Below are 18,008 nucleotides of genomic sequence, written 5' to 3' on the forward strand. Positions count from 1 at the left end.
ATTCTTCAGTGTTGGTATTTCATTCTTCTTTTTTGTTAAGTATGGCTATGCCACAGTGCACATAATCATTCACCTTTGATGGACACTTGCATTGCTTCCAGTGTTTGGCTATTACAAATGAATGTGCTATGAACTTTCATATAAATTATATATATGTACATTATGCTTTCAGTTATCTTGGATCAATATCTAGGGACAGAATTGTTGAATTATATGATAGGCTAGTTTATGGAATATTTGTGTTTTAAGAAACTGTGAAACTACTTCCCAAAATGGTTGTAACATTTTACAATTCCACCAGTAGTATATGGGAATGCCCATTTCTCCATATTTTCAACACTTAGATTTTTTTATTTTCCAGTGGGCATAAAATGGTATCTCATTATGGTTTCAAATTGCATCCCTCTAATGACTAATGATGTTGAGCATCTTTTCATGTACTTATTTGCCATTCATATATGCTCTTTCATGAAGTTTTTGTTCAAATAGGCTTAGCACATTTTTTTCTAAGCAAATAAAACTCAAAATAATTAGGAAAAAAATGTGCTGGATCAGAAATCAATGAAATGAAGATAGAAAATTATCAGTGAAAAGCAATAATACCAAAACTTGGTTCTTTGAGAAGATCAAAAAGATTGGTAAAGTTTGGTCAATCTAAATAGGATGAAAAGTAAAAAGGAAATAAAAATGTCAATATCAAGAATAAGATCAGCAATATGGCTTTAGATCATACAGACATAAAAAGTACTAGTTTTCTATAGCTGCCATCACAAAGTACTACAAATGTAGTAGCTTGAAATAGCACCTCTTCATTATATCATGGTTTTCATAGATCAGAAGTATGATGAGCTTAGCTGGTCTCTAATTAGGGCCTCAAAACAAAATCAAGGTGTTGGCGGGGCTGCATTTCTTTCTAGAGACTTCAGGACAAAAACTGTTTCCCTACTTATTTCAATTATAGACATAATTCAGTTCCTGCTTATTTTGATTGTAGATATAATTCAATGCAAACTAAAAGTCCCTACTTCCCTACTTGCTATCACCCAGGAGTTTTTCTTAGTTTTAAGAGGCCACCCACATTTCTAGCTCATGACTCACCTCCTCTGTCTTCAAAGCCAACAATGGTGGGTCAAGTCAAGTCACTCTCACAATTCAAATCTCTCCTGCTTCTCCTGCTGCATCTCTCCAATTAACTCTCTTCTCTTCCACTTCCATTTTAAGGGCCAATGTTATTACATTGAGTACACCTGGATAATCTAGGAAAATTTCCCTGTTTTAACATTTGTAACCTTAATTTTACCTGCAAAGTCCCTTCTGCCATGTGACATAACATACACAGGTATTAACATCACATATTAGGATGTAGACACCTTTGAGGGGCCACATATAGGTTAATTTAGGAAGAATTAGCACCTCTATTTATTAAGGTCTCCTTTAGTTTTTCCAAAGAATGTTTTGTAGAAATTCCAGAACTTATGTGGAAATACAAAGGACCTAGAATAACCAACACAAACTTGAAAAAGAGCAAAATTAGAGAACATAAATTACCTAATCAAAACAGTATAGTGTTTTAATATAGTCAAACTGATCAATGGAGAGTCCAGAAATACACCCACAAGTTAAAGATCAGAAGATTTGCAAGAAAAGTTCAACAACAGTTCAGTGAAGAAATTGTAATTATTTTCATGAATGGTGCTGAAACAATTGGATATTCACAAGCAAAAAAATTTCTTACTTTGATCCATTTATCGAATCATACACAAAAGTTAGCTACGTGGACAATGAAAAGGGAAAGTGTTAATCACTCAGTCCTGTCTGACTCTTTGCAACCCCATGGACTGTAGCCCACCAGGCTCCTATGTCTGTGGGATTTCCCAGTCGAGAATACTAGAGTAGGTAGCCATTCCCTTCTCCAAAAGATCTTCCTGACCCAGGGATAGAACCTGTGTCTCCTGCATTGCAGGCAAATTCTTTGCTATCTGAGCCACCAGGAAAACCCACGTAGAAAATAAGGCTAAATGTAAAATCTGTAATTTTAAAACTGCTAGAATAAACATATGCAAAAACTTCTTTGATCTTGGGTTAAGTTTTCTTCAGTTCAGTTCAGTTCAGTTCAGTCACTCAGTCGTGTCCAGCTCTTTGTGACCCCATGAATCGCAGCACGCCAGGCCTCCCTGTCCATCACCAACTCCCGGAGTTCACCCAAACTCATGTGCATCAAGTCAGTGATGCTATCCAACCATCTCATCTTCTGTCGTCCCCTTCTCCTCCTGCCCCGAATCCCTCCCAGAATCAGGGTCTTTTCCAGTGAGTCAACTCTTCGCATGAGGTGGCCAAAGTATTGGGATTTCAACTTTAGTATCAGTCCTTCCAATGAATATTCAGGACTGATTTCCTTTAGGATGGACTGGTTGGATCTCCTTGCAATCCCAGGGACTCTCAAGAGTCTTCTCCAACACCACAGTTTAAAAGCATCAATTCTTCGGTGCTCAGCTTTCCTTTTAGTCCAACTCTCACATCCATACATGACTACTGGTAAAACCATAGCTTTGACTAGATGGACCTTTGTTGGCAAAATAATATCTCTGCTTTTTAATATGCTGTCTAGGTTGGTCTTAACTTTTCTTCCAAGGAGCAAGCGTCTTTTAATTTCATGGCTGCAGTCATCATCTGCAGTGATTTTGGAGCCCCCCAAAATAAAATCTCTCACTGTTTCCATTGTTTTCCCGTCTACTTGCCATGAACTGATGGGACCAGATGCCATGATCTGAATGTTGAGTTTTAAGCCAACTTTTTCACTCTCTTCTTTCACTTTCATCAAGAGACTCTTTAGTTCTTCTTCACTTTATACCATATACAAAAATTAAATGAAATATAGACTTAAATATAAGACCAAAAACTATAAAACTCCCAAAGAAAACTTAAGGGAAAATCTTTATGACATTGAATTTGCCAATATTTTCTTGGCTACGACACCAAGAGCTCAGGCCACAAAAACTGACAAATGAGACTACATGAAACTTTAAAACCTTTGTTTATCAAAGGACATAATCATTAGAGTAAAAAGGCATCCCATAGAATAGGCGAAAATATCTGGAAATCACATATCTGAAAATGAGTTAATATCCAAAATATAAAGAACTCCTCAGTTCAGTTCAGTTCAGTTCCTCAGTCATGTCCGACTCTTTGTGACCCCATGAAATGCAGCACACCAGGCCTCTCTGTCCATCACCAACTCCTGAAGCCTACCCAAACTCATGTCCATTGAGTCAGTGATGCCATCCAACCATCTCATCCTCTGTTGTCCCCTTCTCCTCCTGCCTTCAATCTTTCCCAGAACTCCTATGACTGAACACAAAAATCAAATAACCTAATTTAAAATGGCCAGAGGAACTTAACAGACATTTCTCCAAAGATGGTATACAAATGGCCAGTAACCAGATGAAAAGATTTCCCAGCATGACTAATCATTGGAGAGATGCATATCAAAATGACAATGAGAAATCATCTTTCACCTGTTATGATGACTACTATCAAAAGGCAGGAAAAAATGTTGGTGGGGATGTGTAGAAATTGAAACACTTATGCACTATTGGTGTTTCTAAAGTGATTCAACAATTATGGAAAATAGTATGGAAGTTCCTCAAAATACTTAAAGTGTAACAACCATTTGATCCAGCAAACTCTCTTTTGGGTGTACATCCAAAAGAACTGAAGCAGGGTCTCAAAAATTATTTGCATACCCACGTTCATAGAACACTATTCATAATAGTCAAGAGGTAGAATCAACCCAAATACCCATTAATGGATGAGTGTATAAAAAAAAATGGTATAGTCATATAATAGAGTATATAATTCAGACTTAAAAAGGAAGGAATTTGTATCACATTCTACAGCATGGGTGAACCTTGGGAATTTTATGCTAAGTGAAATAAGCCAGTCACTAAAAGATAAGTACTGTATCATTTCACTTTTATGAAGTGTCTAAAGTAGTCAAATTCATAAAAAAAAAAAAAAAACAGAGTGTAGAATTGTGGTTACCAAGGTATATCATGAATAAAAGTTTCAGATTTGGAAGACAAAAAATTCTGAAGATCCATGTCACAGCAATGTGAATATATACTTAAAAGTACTAAAGTATGCACTTTAAAATGGCTAACACAGTAAAGAAGAATAAAAATAGGAAGAAGAGGGGAGAGAGGGAGAAGGAGGGAGGAGGAGGAAGAGGAAAAGAAAGAAGAAGAGGAGGGGAGGGGAGGGAGGAAAGAGAGGAGGAGAAGGTAGGGAAGGAGGGGGAAAAGAAGAAAAAGAAACCAAAGTCTCAAACTGAAAAGTATAATAACTGAAACAAAGATTCACTAGAGTTCAAAAGAAAATTTTAGCATGCAAAAGAAAGAATTGATGGATTTAAAAATAGGACAATTGAAAGTATTGACTCTGAGGAGCAGAAAGAGTGAAGAAAAGTGAACACAGACTAACAAATGGACAAACATATGGGAGTTCCAGAAGGACAAGAGAAAGGGGAAGAAAGAATATTTGAAGAAATAATGGCAGAAATTTGCAAATAAGAGATTAGAAATAAAATAGAGAATATCAACAAAACCAAAATTTGCTTCTTTCTAAAGATCAACTAAATTGACAAACTGTTAGCTATAATCACAAAGAAAAAAGAGAATGCAAAAAAAAAAAAAAATCAGAAATGAAAGTGGAGACATTACTATAAAAAATAGTATAAATATAAAAAATATAAAAAAATAAAAAATATAAGAGATTACTATTAACAATTATACATCAACAAATTAGATAACCAGATGAAATGAACAAACTTAAAGAAGCACAAATACCTAAACTGTCTCAGAAATAAATATAAATCTTTACAGATTTAAAGCAAGAGATTGAATCACTAATCAAAAACCCCCTAGCAGTGAGTAGTACAGAACCAGATGACTTCACTGGTTGTTGTAGTTGTTATTCTTTAGTCACAAAGTTGTATCTGACTCTTTATGACCCCATGAACTATAGCTTCCAGACTCCTCTGTCCATGGGATTTCCCAGACAAGAATATTGAAGTCACTGGTGTGAATTCTACCAAACATTTAAAGGAGAATTATACCAAATCTTCTCAAATTCTTCCAAAAATATAAGAGGAGGGAATACTTCTAAGAGGCCAGCATTACTCTAATACCAGAGCCAGATAAAGGCATCAGAAGAAAAGCACTTTTGAGACCCATAATTCCTTATGATTATAGATGAAAAATTATCAAAAAATATTAACAAATGAAATCCAACAGCATATTAAAAGGATTGGACCTAAGAACGTGGTCAACATAGGAAAATCAATGTTATACACCACATTTATACTATTCATGGGGATCTCAAGGCAAGAATGCTGACGTGGTTTGCCATTCCCTTCTCCAGTGGACCACGTTTTGTTAGAACTCTCCACCATGACACATCAGTCTTGCCAAAGCAGACACAATGCCCAGTTGTAGATGTGGCTTTGGGTGAAAGTAAAGTCTGTTACTGTAAAGAACAGTATGCATAGGAATGTGGAATATTAGGTCCATGAATCAAGGTAAGTTGGAAGTGGTCAAACAGGAGATGGCAAGAGTGAACGTCGACATTCTAGTAATCAGTGAACTAAAATGGACTGGAATGGGTGAATTTAATTCAGATGACCATTATATATATTACTGTGGGCAAAAATCCCTTAGAAGAAATGGAGTAGCCCTTAGAGTCAACAACAGAGTCTGAAATGCATTACTTGGATGCAATCTCAAAATGACAGAAGGATCTCAGTTTGTTTCCAAGGCAAGCCATTCAACATCATAGTAATCCAAGACTATGCCCCAACCACTGATGCAAAGAAGCTGAAGTTGAATGGTTCTATGGAGACCCACAAGACCTTCTAAAACTAACACCAAAAGAAAGACGTCCTTTTCATCATAGAAGACTGGAATGCAAAAGTAGAAAGTCAAGAGATACCTGGAGTAACAGGCATATTTGGCCTTGGAGTACAAAATGAACCCAGGAAAGGGCTAATAGCATTTTTCAAGACAACACACTGGTCATAGAAAACCCCATCTTCCAACAACGAAAGAGAGGATTCTACACATGGACATCACCAGATGGTTAACACTGAAATCAGATTGATTACATTCTTTGCGCCTGAAGATGGAGAAGATCTATACAATCAGCAAAAACAAGACCAGGAGCTGAGTGTGGCTCAGGTCATGAACTCCTTATTGCAAAATTCAGACTTAAATTGAAGAAAGTAGGGAAAACCACTAGGCCATTCATGTATGACCTAAATCAAATTCCTCATGATTATACAATGGAAGCAACAAATATATTCAAGGGATTAGATCTGATAGACAGAATGCCTGAAGAACCATGGAAGGAAGGTCATCACATTGTACAGGAGGCAGTGATCAAAACCACCCCCAAGAAAAAGAAATGCAAAAAGGAAAAATGGTTGCCTGAGGAGGACTTGAAAATAGTTGAGAAAAGAAGAGAAGCAAAAGGCAAAGGAAAAAGGGAATGATATACCCATCTGAAAGCAGTGTCCCAAAGAATAGCAAAGAGAGATAAGAAAGACTTCTTAAGTGAACATGCAAAGAAATAGAGGAAAACAATAGAATAGGGAAGACTATAGAGATCACTTCAAGAAAATTCGAGATTTCAAGGGAACATTTCATGCAAAGTTACACACATAAAGGACAGAATGGTATGAACCTAACAGAAGCAGAAGATATTAAGAAGAGGTGGCAAGAATACAAAGAACTATACCCAAAAAAGGACTTAATGACCTGGATAACCACAGTGGTGTGGTCACTCATCTAAAGCCAGACATCCTGGAGTGTGAAGTAAAGTGGGCCTTAGGAAGCATCACTATGAACAAAGCTAGTGAAGGTGATGGAATTCTAGGTGAGCTACTTCAAATCCTAAGAGGTGCAGCACTCAATATGCCAGCAAATTTGGAAAACTCAGCAGTAGTGACAGGACTGGAAAAGGTCGTTTTTCATTCCAATCCCAAAGAAGGGCAATGCCAAAGAGTGTTCAAACTACCACATAATTGTATTCATTTCACATACTAGCAATGCTCAAAATCCTTTAAGCTAGGCATCAACAGTACCTTAACCGAGAACTTCCAGAGGTACAAGCTGGATTTAGAAAAGGCAGAGGCTAAGATGGTGGAGGAATAGGATAGGGAGACCACTTTCTCCCCTAAAAATTGATAAAAAGATCATTTGAATGCTGAGCAACTTCCACAAAACAACTTCTGAACGCTGATGGAGGACATCAGGCCCAGAAAGGCAGCCCATTCTCTTCGAAAGGAGGTAGGAAAAAATATAAAAGACAAAAAGAGATACAAAAGAGTTAGGGATAGAGACCCATGCTAGGGAGGGAGTTGTGAAGGAGGAGAAATTTCCAAACAGCAGGAAACCCTCTCACCAGCAGGTCTGTGAAGAGTTTTGGAATCTCAGAAGGCAACATAACCGGGAGGAAAAAAGAAAACCCACAGAATATGTACCTAACCGCAACTCCCAGCAGAGAAGTAGCCCAAATTTTAGCAATCGCCACCAACGAGTGGGGTCTGGACAGAGAGGCACGGGTTGCATGCATAGGTTAAGGACCAGGCCTGAATGCCCAGAGGACAATCTGAGGGAGCTAAGGTGAGACAACAACCCAAACTGTGTTGGGAGCCAGAGAGAGAGAAAAAAAGAGAGAGAGCAAGAGAACTTTCCCATGAAAAACTCTAACCTAAGGCTCTAACCTAAGGCGCAGCCTGGCCTGCTCACAGAGGAAAGGATTGAGCAAATACCAAAGGAGAGCTAGGTGGCTGTGGACTGGCCCCTTCCCCCACTGGAGGCAAAGAGGCAGGCGTGGGACAGCCAGAGCCTGTAGGCAAGGGGCAATCTCTGCCCCAGAGACTGGCATCCTCAACCAAACTGTGAGCAGACTCTCAGTTGCTAACCAAGTCTTCCTGGGATCCTGGATGGTTGACATCTGCCAGGAGGGTCACAGCCTGAGATCAGCTCCCCACAGGAGACACATGACACACCTGAGAAGGAGGTCTTGCAGCATACCCAGGACACTGAGCAGCCAGGACCATGGAGGTGATTAAGATGCACAGCCCACCTAGGTGATTAAGATGCACAGTTCACCAAGCACCTGATCGCCTGAGCTGCTCTGACCTGGGAAAGGCACAAAATGCATAACCAAGTCTGTGCCTTTGTGGAGTACCCGAAAACCTGAACCTGAGCAGTGTAGACCAGGGAAGTACATGCCACCATGAGAGCTGGGACAAGCCCAGTGTGATCCATACAGTGCGAGCACTCCCCACATAAGCCAGGGATATTTGTTTGCTGTGTTCCTTCTTCCCCACCACACAACTGAACAAGTGAGCAAAAATAAGTGATCACCTTCACCCCCTTGAGTCATGGTGAAAATTAGACACAGAAGAGAATTGCAAACAGATGAAGCCAAAATAAACAAAGAAGAGGGAACTGCTCTGAAACAGACAGGTGCAGCAGATTAAAACCTTGTAGTTAACGTTGACTAAGCATTGGAAGGGGCCTAGAGACCTTGAGAAGAAGTATAAGCTGGAACAAGGAACTATCTGAAACTGAATTGACCCCACACTGCCCTCAACAGCTCCAAAAAAATTCCTAGATATATTTTTACTACTATCATTTTTAAATTTCTTTTATGTTTAACTTCTTTATTATTCCTTTAATATTCATTTTTATAACCTACTTGCAAAAAAGACCCTATTTTTAAAACAAATTTCATATATATATATATGTGTGTGTGTGTGTGTTTTTAATTTTTGTGATTTTGTTTTGTGTTTCTAATATTGTATTTCTGGGAGTCTCACCTCTACTCTGGATTTTTAATCTTTACTTTTTGGTATTTGTTATCAATTTTGTATGTTTAAGAATCTAATCTTCAGTACCCATTTTTAGTTAGGGGTGTGATTACTGGCTTGATTGCTCTCTCCCCTTTTGATGCTCAATTTTGTCCCCCAGGTCACCTCTATCTCCTTCCTCCCCCTTCTCTTCTCTACTTAACTCTGTGAACCACTCTGGGTGTTCCAAACTGTGGAGAGCACATAAAGAACTGATTACTGGCTAGATTGCTTTCCCCCTTTTTGACTCTCCCTCTTCTCCTCCTGGTCACCTCTATCTCCCTCCTCCCTCTTCTCTTCTCCATGTAACTCTGTGAACCTCTCTGGTGTCCCTCATTGTAGAATTGTTTCACCATTAACCTAAATTTTTATCATCTGTGGTGGATGGATGGAGAGGTCTTGAGGCTACTGTAAGAATAAGACTGAAAGCCAAAAGCAGGAGGCTTAAATCCAAAACTAAAGAACACCAGAAAATTCCTGACCCCAGGGAACATTAATCAACAAGAACTCATCCAAAAGCCTCCATAACTACACTGAAACCAAGCTCCACCCAAGAGCCAACAAGTTCCAGAGCAAGACATACCATGCTAATGCTCTAGCAATCCAGGAACACAGCCCTGAGCATTAAAATAGAGGCTGCCTAAAGTTAAACCAAATCCTTAGACACCCCAAAATTCACTACTGGATGCTTCATTGCACTACAGAAAGAAGAGATCCAGCTCCACCCACCAGAAATCTGTTGCAAGCTTCCCTAACCAGGAAACCTTGACAAGCCACTCATCCAACCCCCCCAACAGGGAGCAATCTCCACAATAAAGAGGAAACACAAACTTCCAGTATACAGAAAGGCCACCCCAAACACAGCAATCTAAACAAAATTAAAAGACAGGCAAATAGTCAGTGGGTAAAGGAACATGATAAATGCTCACCAAACCAAACAAAAGAGGAGCAGATAAGTAGCCTACCTGAAAAAGAATTCAGAATAATGATAATAAAAATGATCCAAAATCTTGAAAACAAAATGGAGTTGCAGATAAACGCTCTGGAGACAAGGATTAAGAAGATGCAAGAAAAGTTTAATAAGGACCTAGAAGAAATAAAAAAGAGGCAATCAATAATGAATACTACAATAACTCAGATCAAAAGCACTCTGGAGGGAACCAACAGTAGAATAACTGAGGCAGAAGATAAGATAGGTGAGGTGGAAAGTAGAATGGTGGAAATAAATGAACCAGAGAGGAAAAAACAAAACAGAATTAAAAGAAATGAGGACAACCTCAGACACCTCTGGGACAATATTAAACCCCCCAATATTTGAATGATAGGAGTCCCAGAAGAAGATAAAGAGAAAGGCCATGAGAAGACACTTGAGGAGATAATAGTTGAAAACTTCCCTAAAATGGGGAAGGAAATAGCCACCCAAGTCCAAGAAACCCAGAGAGTCCCATTCAGGATAAACCCAACGCAAAACATCCCAAGACACATATTAATCAAATTAATGAATATCAACCACAAAGAACAAATATTAAAAGCAGCAAGGGAAAAAAAAACAACAACAACACACAAGGGGATTCTCACAAGGATAACAGCAGATCTTTCCATAGAAATTCTTCAAGCAAGAAGGGAAAGGCAGGACACACTTAAAGTGATGAAACAGAAAAATCTACAACCCAGATTACTGTACCCAGCAAGAATCTCATTCAAGTATGAAGGAGAAATCAAAAGCTTTACAGACAAACAAAAGCGGAGAGAACCACCAAACCAGCTCTTCAACAAATGCTAAAGGATCTTCTCTAGACAGGAAATACAGAAAATGTTTATAAACTCGAACTCAAAACAACAAATGAATGGCAACGGGATCATACTTATCAATAATTACCTTAAATAGAAATGAGTTGAATATCCCAACCAAAAGACAAAAACTGGCTGAATGGATACAAAAACAAGACTCCTATACATGCTGTCTACAAGAGACCCACCTCCAAACAAGGGACACATACAGACTCAAAGTGAAGGGCTAGAAAAAGATATTTCCCGCAAATGGAGACCAAAAGAAAGCAGGAGGAGCAATACTCATATCAGATAAAATAGACTTTGAAATAAAGGCTGTGAAAAGAGACAAAGAAGGATACTACATAATAATCAAAGGATCAATCCAAGAAGAAGATACAACAATTATAGATATATATGCACCCAACATAGGAGCACCACAATATGTAAGGCAAATGTTAACAGGTATGAAAGGGGAAATTAACAGCAACATAATAATACGGGGAGTCTTTAGTACCCCACTCACACCTATGGATAGATCAACTAAACCGAAAATTAGCAAGGAAACACAAACTTTAAATGATACAAAGGACCCGTTAGACCTAATTGATATCTATAGGACATTTTACAAGTAAACAATGAATTTCACTATTTTCTCAAGTGCACACGGAACCTTCTCCAGGACAGATCACATCCTAGGCCATAAATCTAGCCTTCGTAAACTCAAAATTTTAAATCATCTCAAGCGTCTTTTCTGATTATAATGTGGTAAAATTAGATGTCAACTACAGGAAAAACAAACTATTAAAAATACAAACATATGGAGGCTGAAAAACACACTTCTGAATAACCAACAAATCACAGAAGAAATCAAAAAAGAAATCAAAATATGCATAGAAACAAATGAAAATGAAAACACAGCAACCCAAAACCTATGGGATTCAGTTAAAGCAGTGCTAAGGGGAAGATTCATAGCAATACATGCCTACCTCAAGAAACAGGAGAAAAATCAGATAAAAAACCTAACTCTACATCTAAGGCAACTAGAAAAAGAAGAAATGAAGAAACCCAGGGTTAGTAGAAGGAAAGAAATAATAAAAATTAGAGCAGAAATAAATGAAAAGAAACAAAGGAGACCATAGCCAAAATCAACAAACCTAAAAGTGGGATTTTTAAGTAGATAAATAAAATAGACAAATCATTAGCCAGACTCTTCAAAAAACAAAATAGAGAAGAATCAAATCAACAAAATTAGAAATGAAAATGGAGAAATTACAACAGACAACACAGAAATACAAAGGATCAAAAGAGACTACTGTAAACAACTATATGTCACTAAAATGACATATTATTGAAGAAATGGACAAATACTTAGAAAAGTGTAACTTTCCAAAACTGAACCAGGAAGAAATAGAAAATCTTAACAAACCCATCAAAAACATAGAAATTGAAACTGTAATAAAAAATCTTCCAACAATCAAAAGCCCAGGACCAGATGGCTTCAGAGCTGAATTCTACCAAAAATTTAGAGCAGAGCTAACACCTATCTTATTCAAACTTTTCCAAAAAATTTCAGAGGAAGGAAAACCTCCAAACTCATTTTATGAGGCCACTATCACCCTAATACCAAAACCAGACAAAGATGCCACAAAAAAAGAAAACTACAGGCCAATATCACTAATGAACTAAGATGTAAAACTCCTCAACAAACCTCTAGCAAACAAAATCTAACAGCACATTAACAAGAGGATCAAGTGGGTTTTATCTCAGGGATGCAAGGATTCTTCAATATGTAATATCCAATACAACATATTAACATATTGAAAGATAAAAATAATATGATCATCTAAATAGATGCAGAGAAAGCCTTTGACAAAATTCAACATCCATTTATGATAAAAACCCTCCAGAAAGCAGGAATAGAAGGAACATACCTCAACATAATAAAAGCCATATATGATAAACCCACAGCAAACATTATCCTCAATGGTGAAAAGTTGAAAGCATTTCCCCTAAAGTCTGGAAGAAGACAAGGGTGCCCACTCTCACCACTACTATACAACATAGTTTTGGAAGTTTTAGCCACAGCAGGCAGAGAAGAAAAAGAAATAAAAGGAATACAGATTGGAAGGGAAGAAGTAAAACTCTCACTGTTTGCAGATGACATGATCCTCTACATAGAAAACCCTAAAGACTCCACCAGAAAACTACTAGAGCTAATCAATAAATATAGTAAAGTTGCAGGATATGAAATTAACACACAGAAATCCCTTGCATTCCTATACACTAACATTGAGAAAACAGAAAGAGAAATTAAGGGAACAATTCCATCCACCATTGCAATGAAAAGAATAAAATACTTAGTAATAAGTCTACCTAAAGAAACAAAAGAACTATATATAGATAATTATAAAACACTGATGTAAGAAATCAAAGATGACACAAATAGATGGAGAAATATACCAGGTTCATGGATCATAAGAATAAATATCGTGAAAATGAGTATACTACCCAAAGCAATCTATAGATTCAATGCAATCCCCATCAAGCTACCAACAGTATTTTTCACATAACTAGAACAAATAATTTCACAATTTGTATGGAAACACATAGACAAAAATCTTGAAAGCCAAAGCAATCTTGAGAAAGAAGAATGGAACTGGAGGAATCAACCTGCCTGAATGAGACTATGCTACAAAGCTACAGTCATCAAGACAGTATGGTACTGGCACAAAGACAGAAATATAGATCAATGGAACAAAATGGAAAGCCCAGAGATAAATCCACACACTATAGACACCTTATCCATGACAAAGGAGGCAAGAATATACACTGGAGAAAAGACAATGTCTTTAACAAGTGGTGCTGGGAAACTGGTTGACTACTTGTAAAAGAATGAAACTAGAACACTTTCTAACACCATACACAAAAATAGACTCAAAATGGATTAAAAATCTAAATGTAAGACCAGAAACTATAAAACTCCTAGAGGAAAACATAGGCAAAACACTCTCTGATGTGGATCACAGAGGATCCTCTATGACCCACCTCCAAGAGTAATGGAAATGAAAGCAAAAATAAATGGGACCTAATTAAAATTAAAAGCTTTTGCACAATGAAGCTAACTGCCGGGAGCCAGCACAGGAGTCCCTACCCATGACAAGGTCATGTGGGAGAGTTCTGGTGGGCAAGGTGAGCCAGAACTCAAGGGGTGCCGCTCTGGGCCTGCCTGAGTGTCTACCCCAAAACCAGAGTCTGTCTGTTTTTGCTTCATGACTTTCACCAACTTCTATGACAGTCACAGGGGGTTATCCCCGACCACCTTTTTTCTGAAGGAAATCAACTCTAGCTAATTAGCCTCCTGGGCATAATAGGCGTGTTTAAATCCAAACCCCTCAGACGGCTCTCTAACTTGCCTGACAGGTTTACCCGGACTATGCATATGATTGTTTACTGTCTCCCATGGGAAGCTTAAGATATTCAAATAGTATAGAGCCTCTAGGAGAATTAGAAATTGTTAGAACTAGTAGAAGATTTCATTGTTGAGCCAATGCTTGCTGCCAAGTTTCCACATCCCCTGTATTGTATCCTTAAAAGTGTATTAATATAGTTGGTACATAAAAAAAATAAGTAGCAGCCTTGGTGCTAACAACTTTCAACCCTTTAGGTAATAAATTCTTTCCTTGTTGTAAACCCACTGCACCTCTGCCCTATAGGAATACAACTTTATCTAACACCTTTGGAGGATGGCGCCAAACTTTAAAATAATTAATCTTAGAGAAAATAAGTCTTACGGTTGACAAAACTTTATCAGAGTCATAAAATGTTAACAGGCCTTCTGGCCAGAAGATGATGTAAATCACCTAAACCATTTGTATACGATAAGTTTGCAGAAAAGAAAGCCTGGTCTCGATAAGGATCAAAGACTGCTGACTTTGCATGATTTCACACCCCCTATTATCCTCTATGTACAACTTAAGGTATATAAGCTCCCTTTGAAAATAAAGCTACAGGCCTTGCTCAAAGCTTGGTCTCCCCGTGTCGTTCTTTCTTTCTCTTTCCTTTTCCTTTTCAGTCTGATCCCCTGGAGCACAGGGGCCCTCTGTGTTCACTTTCCTGCCTGGGCTTCTAAGACCCACTCGAGAAGGTGCCTAAGGTGGGGCACCTTCTGTGATTCGAGAGGGCGCCTGAGGCCTACAGAGCAAGTCCTGTGCTGGGGCTTTATTAGCTTTCTGCGTAAACCAAGGAATATCAGCCTCTTTCCTCTCCTTTATTTTCTTAACTGCAAAATTCTTTCCCCTGTCTCTTTCTCCTTTTATCTATCATTTATCTTTTAATCGCCAACACCGTCCTCCTGAGGGATCCCTGGCTCCTACCGGGGCTGGACCCTGGTAGGTAATTATAAGCAAGGTGAAAATACAGACTTCAGAATAGGAGAAAATAATAGCAAAAGAAGCAACTGACCAAGAATTAATCTCAGAAATATACAAGTAGCTCCTGAAGCTCAATTCCAGAAAAATAAGCGACCCAATCGAAAAATGAGCCAAAGAACTAAACAGACATTTCTCCAAAGAAGACATACAGATGGTTAAGATGGCTAACAAACACATGAAAAGATGCTCAACATCACTCATTATCAGAGAAATGCAAATCAAAATCAAAATTAGATACCATCTCACGCCATTCAGATGGCTGCTATCAAAAAGTCTACAAACAATAAATGTTCAAGAGGGTGTGGAGAAAAGGGAACCCTCTTACACTGTTGGTGGAATGCAAACTAATACAGTCACTATGGAGAACAGTGTGGAGATTCCTTTAAAAAAAAAAAAAAACTGGAAATAGAACTGCCATACAACCCAGCAATCCCACTGCTGGGCATACATACCGAGGACACCAGAACTGAAAGAGACACATGTACCCCAACGTTAATCAAAGCACTGTTTACAATAGCTAGGACATGGAAGCAATCTAGATGTCCATCAGCAGATGAATGGATAAAAAATCCGTAGTGCATATACACAATGAAATATTACTCAGCTATTAAAAAGAACGCATTCGAATCAGTTCTAATGAGGTGGATCAAACTGGAGCCTATTATACAGAGTGAAGTAAGTCAGAATGAAAAACACCAATACGGTATATTAATGTGCATATATGGAATTTAGAAAGATGGTAACAATATGCAAGACAGGAAAAGAGAAACAGATATAAAGAACAGACTTTTGGACTCTGTGGGATAAGGGGAGGGTGGGATGATTTGAGATAATAGCATTGAAACATGTATATTAACATATGTGAAATAGATCACCAGTCCAGGTTCAATGCATGAGACAGGATGCACTGGGATGACCCTGAGGGATAGGATTGGGAGGGAGATGGAGGGGGGAGGTTCAGAATGGGGGACATATGTACACCTATGGCTGATTCATGTCAATGTATAGCAAAAACCACTACAATATTGTAAAGTAATTAGCCTCCAATTAAAATAACTTAATTAACTTTAAAAATGAAAAGGCAGATGAACCAGAGATCAAATTGCCAACATCTGTTGGATCATAGAAAAAGCAAAGGAATTCCAGAAAAACATCTACTTCTTCTTTACTGATGACACTAAAGCCTTTGACTGTGGATCACAACAAACTGTGGAAAATCCCTAAAAGAGATGAGAATACCAGACCACCTTACCTGTCTCTTGAGAAACCTGTATGCAAGTCAAACAGCAACAGTTAGAACCGGACATAGAACAATGGACTGGTTCAAAATTGGGAAAGGAGTACATCAAGGCTGTATATTGTCACCTTGATTATTTATCTTATATGCAGAGTACATCATGAAAAATGCCAGACTGGATGAAGTTCAAGCTGGAATCAAGATTGCCTGGAGAAATATCAATAACCTCAGATAAGCAAATGACACTGCCCTAATGGCAGAAAGGGAAGAGGAACTAAAAAGCCTCCTGATGAAAATGAAAGAGGAGAGAGAAAAAGCTGGCTTAAAACTCAACATTCAAAAAACAAAGATCATGGCATCCAGTCCCATCACTTCATGGTGAATAGATGGGGAAACAATGGAACCAGTGACAGATTTTAATTTCCTCAGCTCCAAAATCACTTTGGGTGGTGACTACAGCCAGGAAATTAAAAGACTCTCATTTCTTGGAAGAAAAACTATAACAAACATAGACACTGTATTAAAAAGCAGAGATGTCACTTTACCAACATGGGTCCATCTAGTTAAACCTATGGTTTCTCCAGTAGTCATGTACAGATGTGACAGCTGAACCATAAAGAAGGCTTAATACAGAAGAATTGATGCTTTTGAATTGTGGTGATAGAGAAGACTCTTGAGAGTCCCTTGGACTCCAAGGAGATCAAACCAGTCAATCCTAAAGGAAATCAGTCCTGAATACTCACTGGAAGGACTGATGCTGAAGCTGAAACTCCAATACCTTGGCCATCTGATGCGAAGAGCCAACTCATTGGAAAAGACCTTGATGCTGGAAAAGATTGAAGGCAGGAGGAGAAAAGTGCAGCAGAGGATGAGATAGTTGGATGGCATCATTGACTCAATGTACACAAATTTGAGCAAAGTCCAGGAGATAGTGAAGGACAGGGAAGCCTGGCGTGCTATAGTCCATGGGGTCACAAAGAGTTGAACACGACTGAGTGACTGAACAACAACAACACCACATTAATAGAATGAAAGGGAAAAAATTATATGATTATCTCAATTGACACAAAAAAGATATTTGACAAAATCCAGCATCTTAATAATTAAAAATACCCAGAAAAATAAGAATAGAAGGGAATTTTATTCATCAACATGATAAAGGAACTTTACAAAAAATCCACAGCTAACACCATGGAACAACAGACTGGTTCCAAATAGGAAAAGGAGTACGTCAAGGCGTATATTGTCACTCTGCTTATTTTACTTATATGCAGAGTACATCATGAGAAATGCTGGGCTGGAATAAGCACAAGCTGGAATCAAGATTGCTGGGAGAAATATCAATAACCTCAGATACGCAGATGACACCACCCTTATGGCAGAAAGTGAAGAGGAACTAAAAAGCCTCTTGACAAAAGTGAAAGAGGAGAGTGAAACAGTTGGCTTAAAGCTCAACATTCAGAAAACTAAGATCATGGCATCTGGTCCCATCACTTCATGGGAAATAGATGGGGAAACAGTGGAAACAGTGGCTGACTTTATTTTGGGGGGGCTCCAAAATCACTGTAGATGGTGACTGCAATCATGAAATTAAAAGACTCTTACTCCTTGGAAGGAAAGTTATGACCAACCTAGATAGCATATTCAAAAGCAGAGA

The 18,008-nt window shown here is 38.2% G+C and overlaps 1 protein-coding gene across 3 annotated transcripts in view; it reads right to left on the reverse strand.

The window, feature by feature from the left end:
• The window catches only part of OCA2 (OCA2 melanosomal transmembrane protein), a 284,022-nt gene that overhangs the window by 97,991 nt on the left and 168,023 nt on the right, over window positions 1-18,008 (reverse strand). The window lies entirely within an intron of this gene.

Source organism: Bos indicus, chromosome 2 (genome assembly GCF_029378745.1).
Source record: "Bos indicus isolate NIAB-ARS_2022 breed Sahiwal x Tharparkar chromosome 2, NIAB-ARS_B.indTharparkar_mat_pri_1.0, whole genome shotgun sequence".
NCBI lineage: Eukaryota > Metazoa > Chordata > Mammalia > Artiodactyla > Bovidae > Bos > Bos indicus.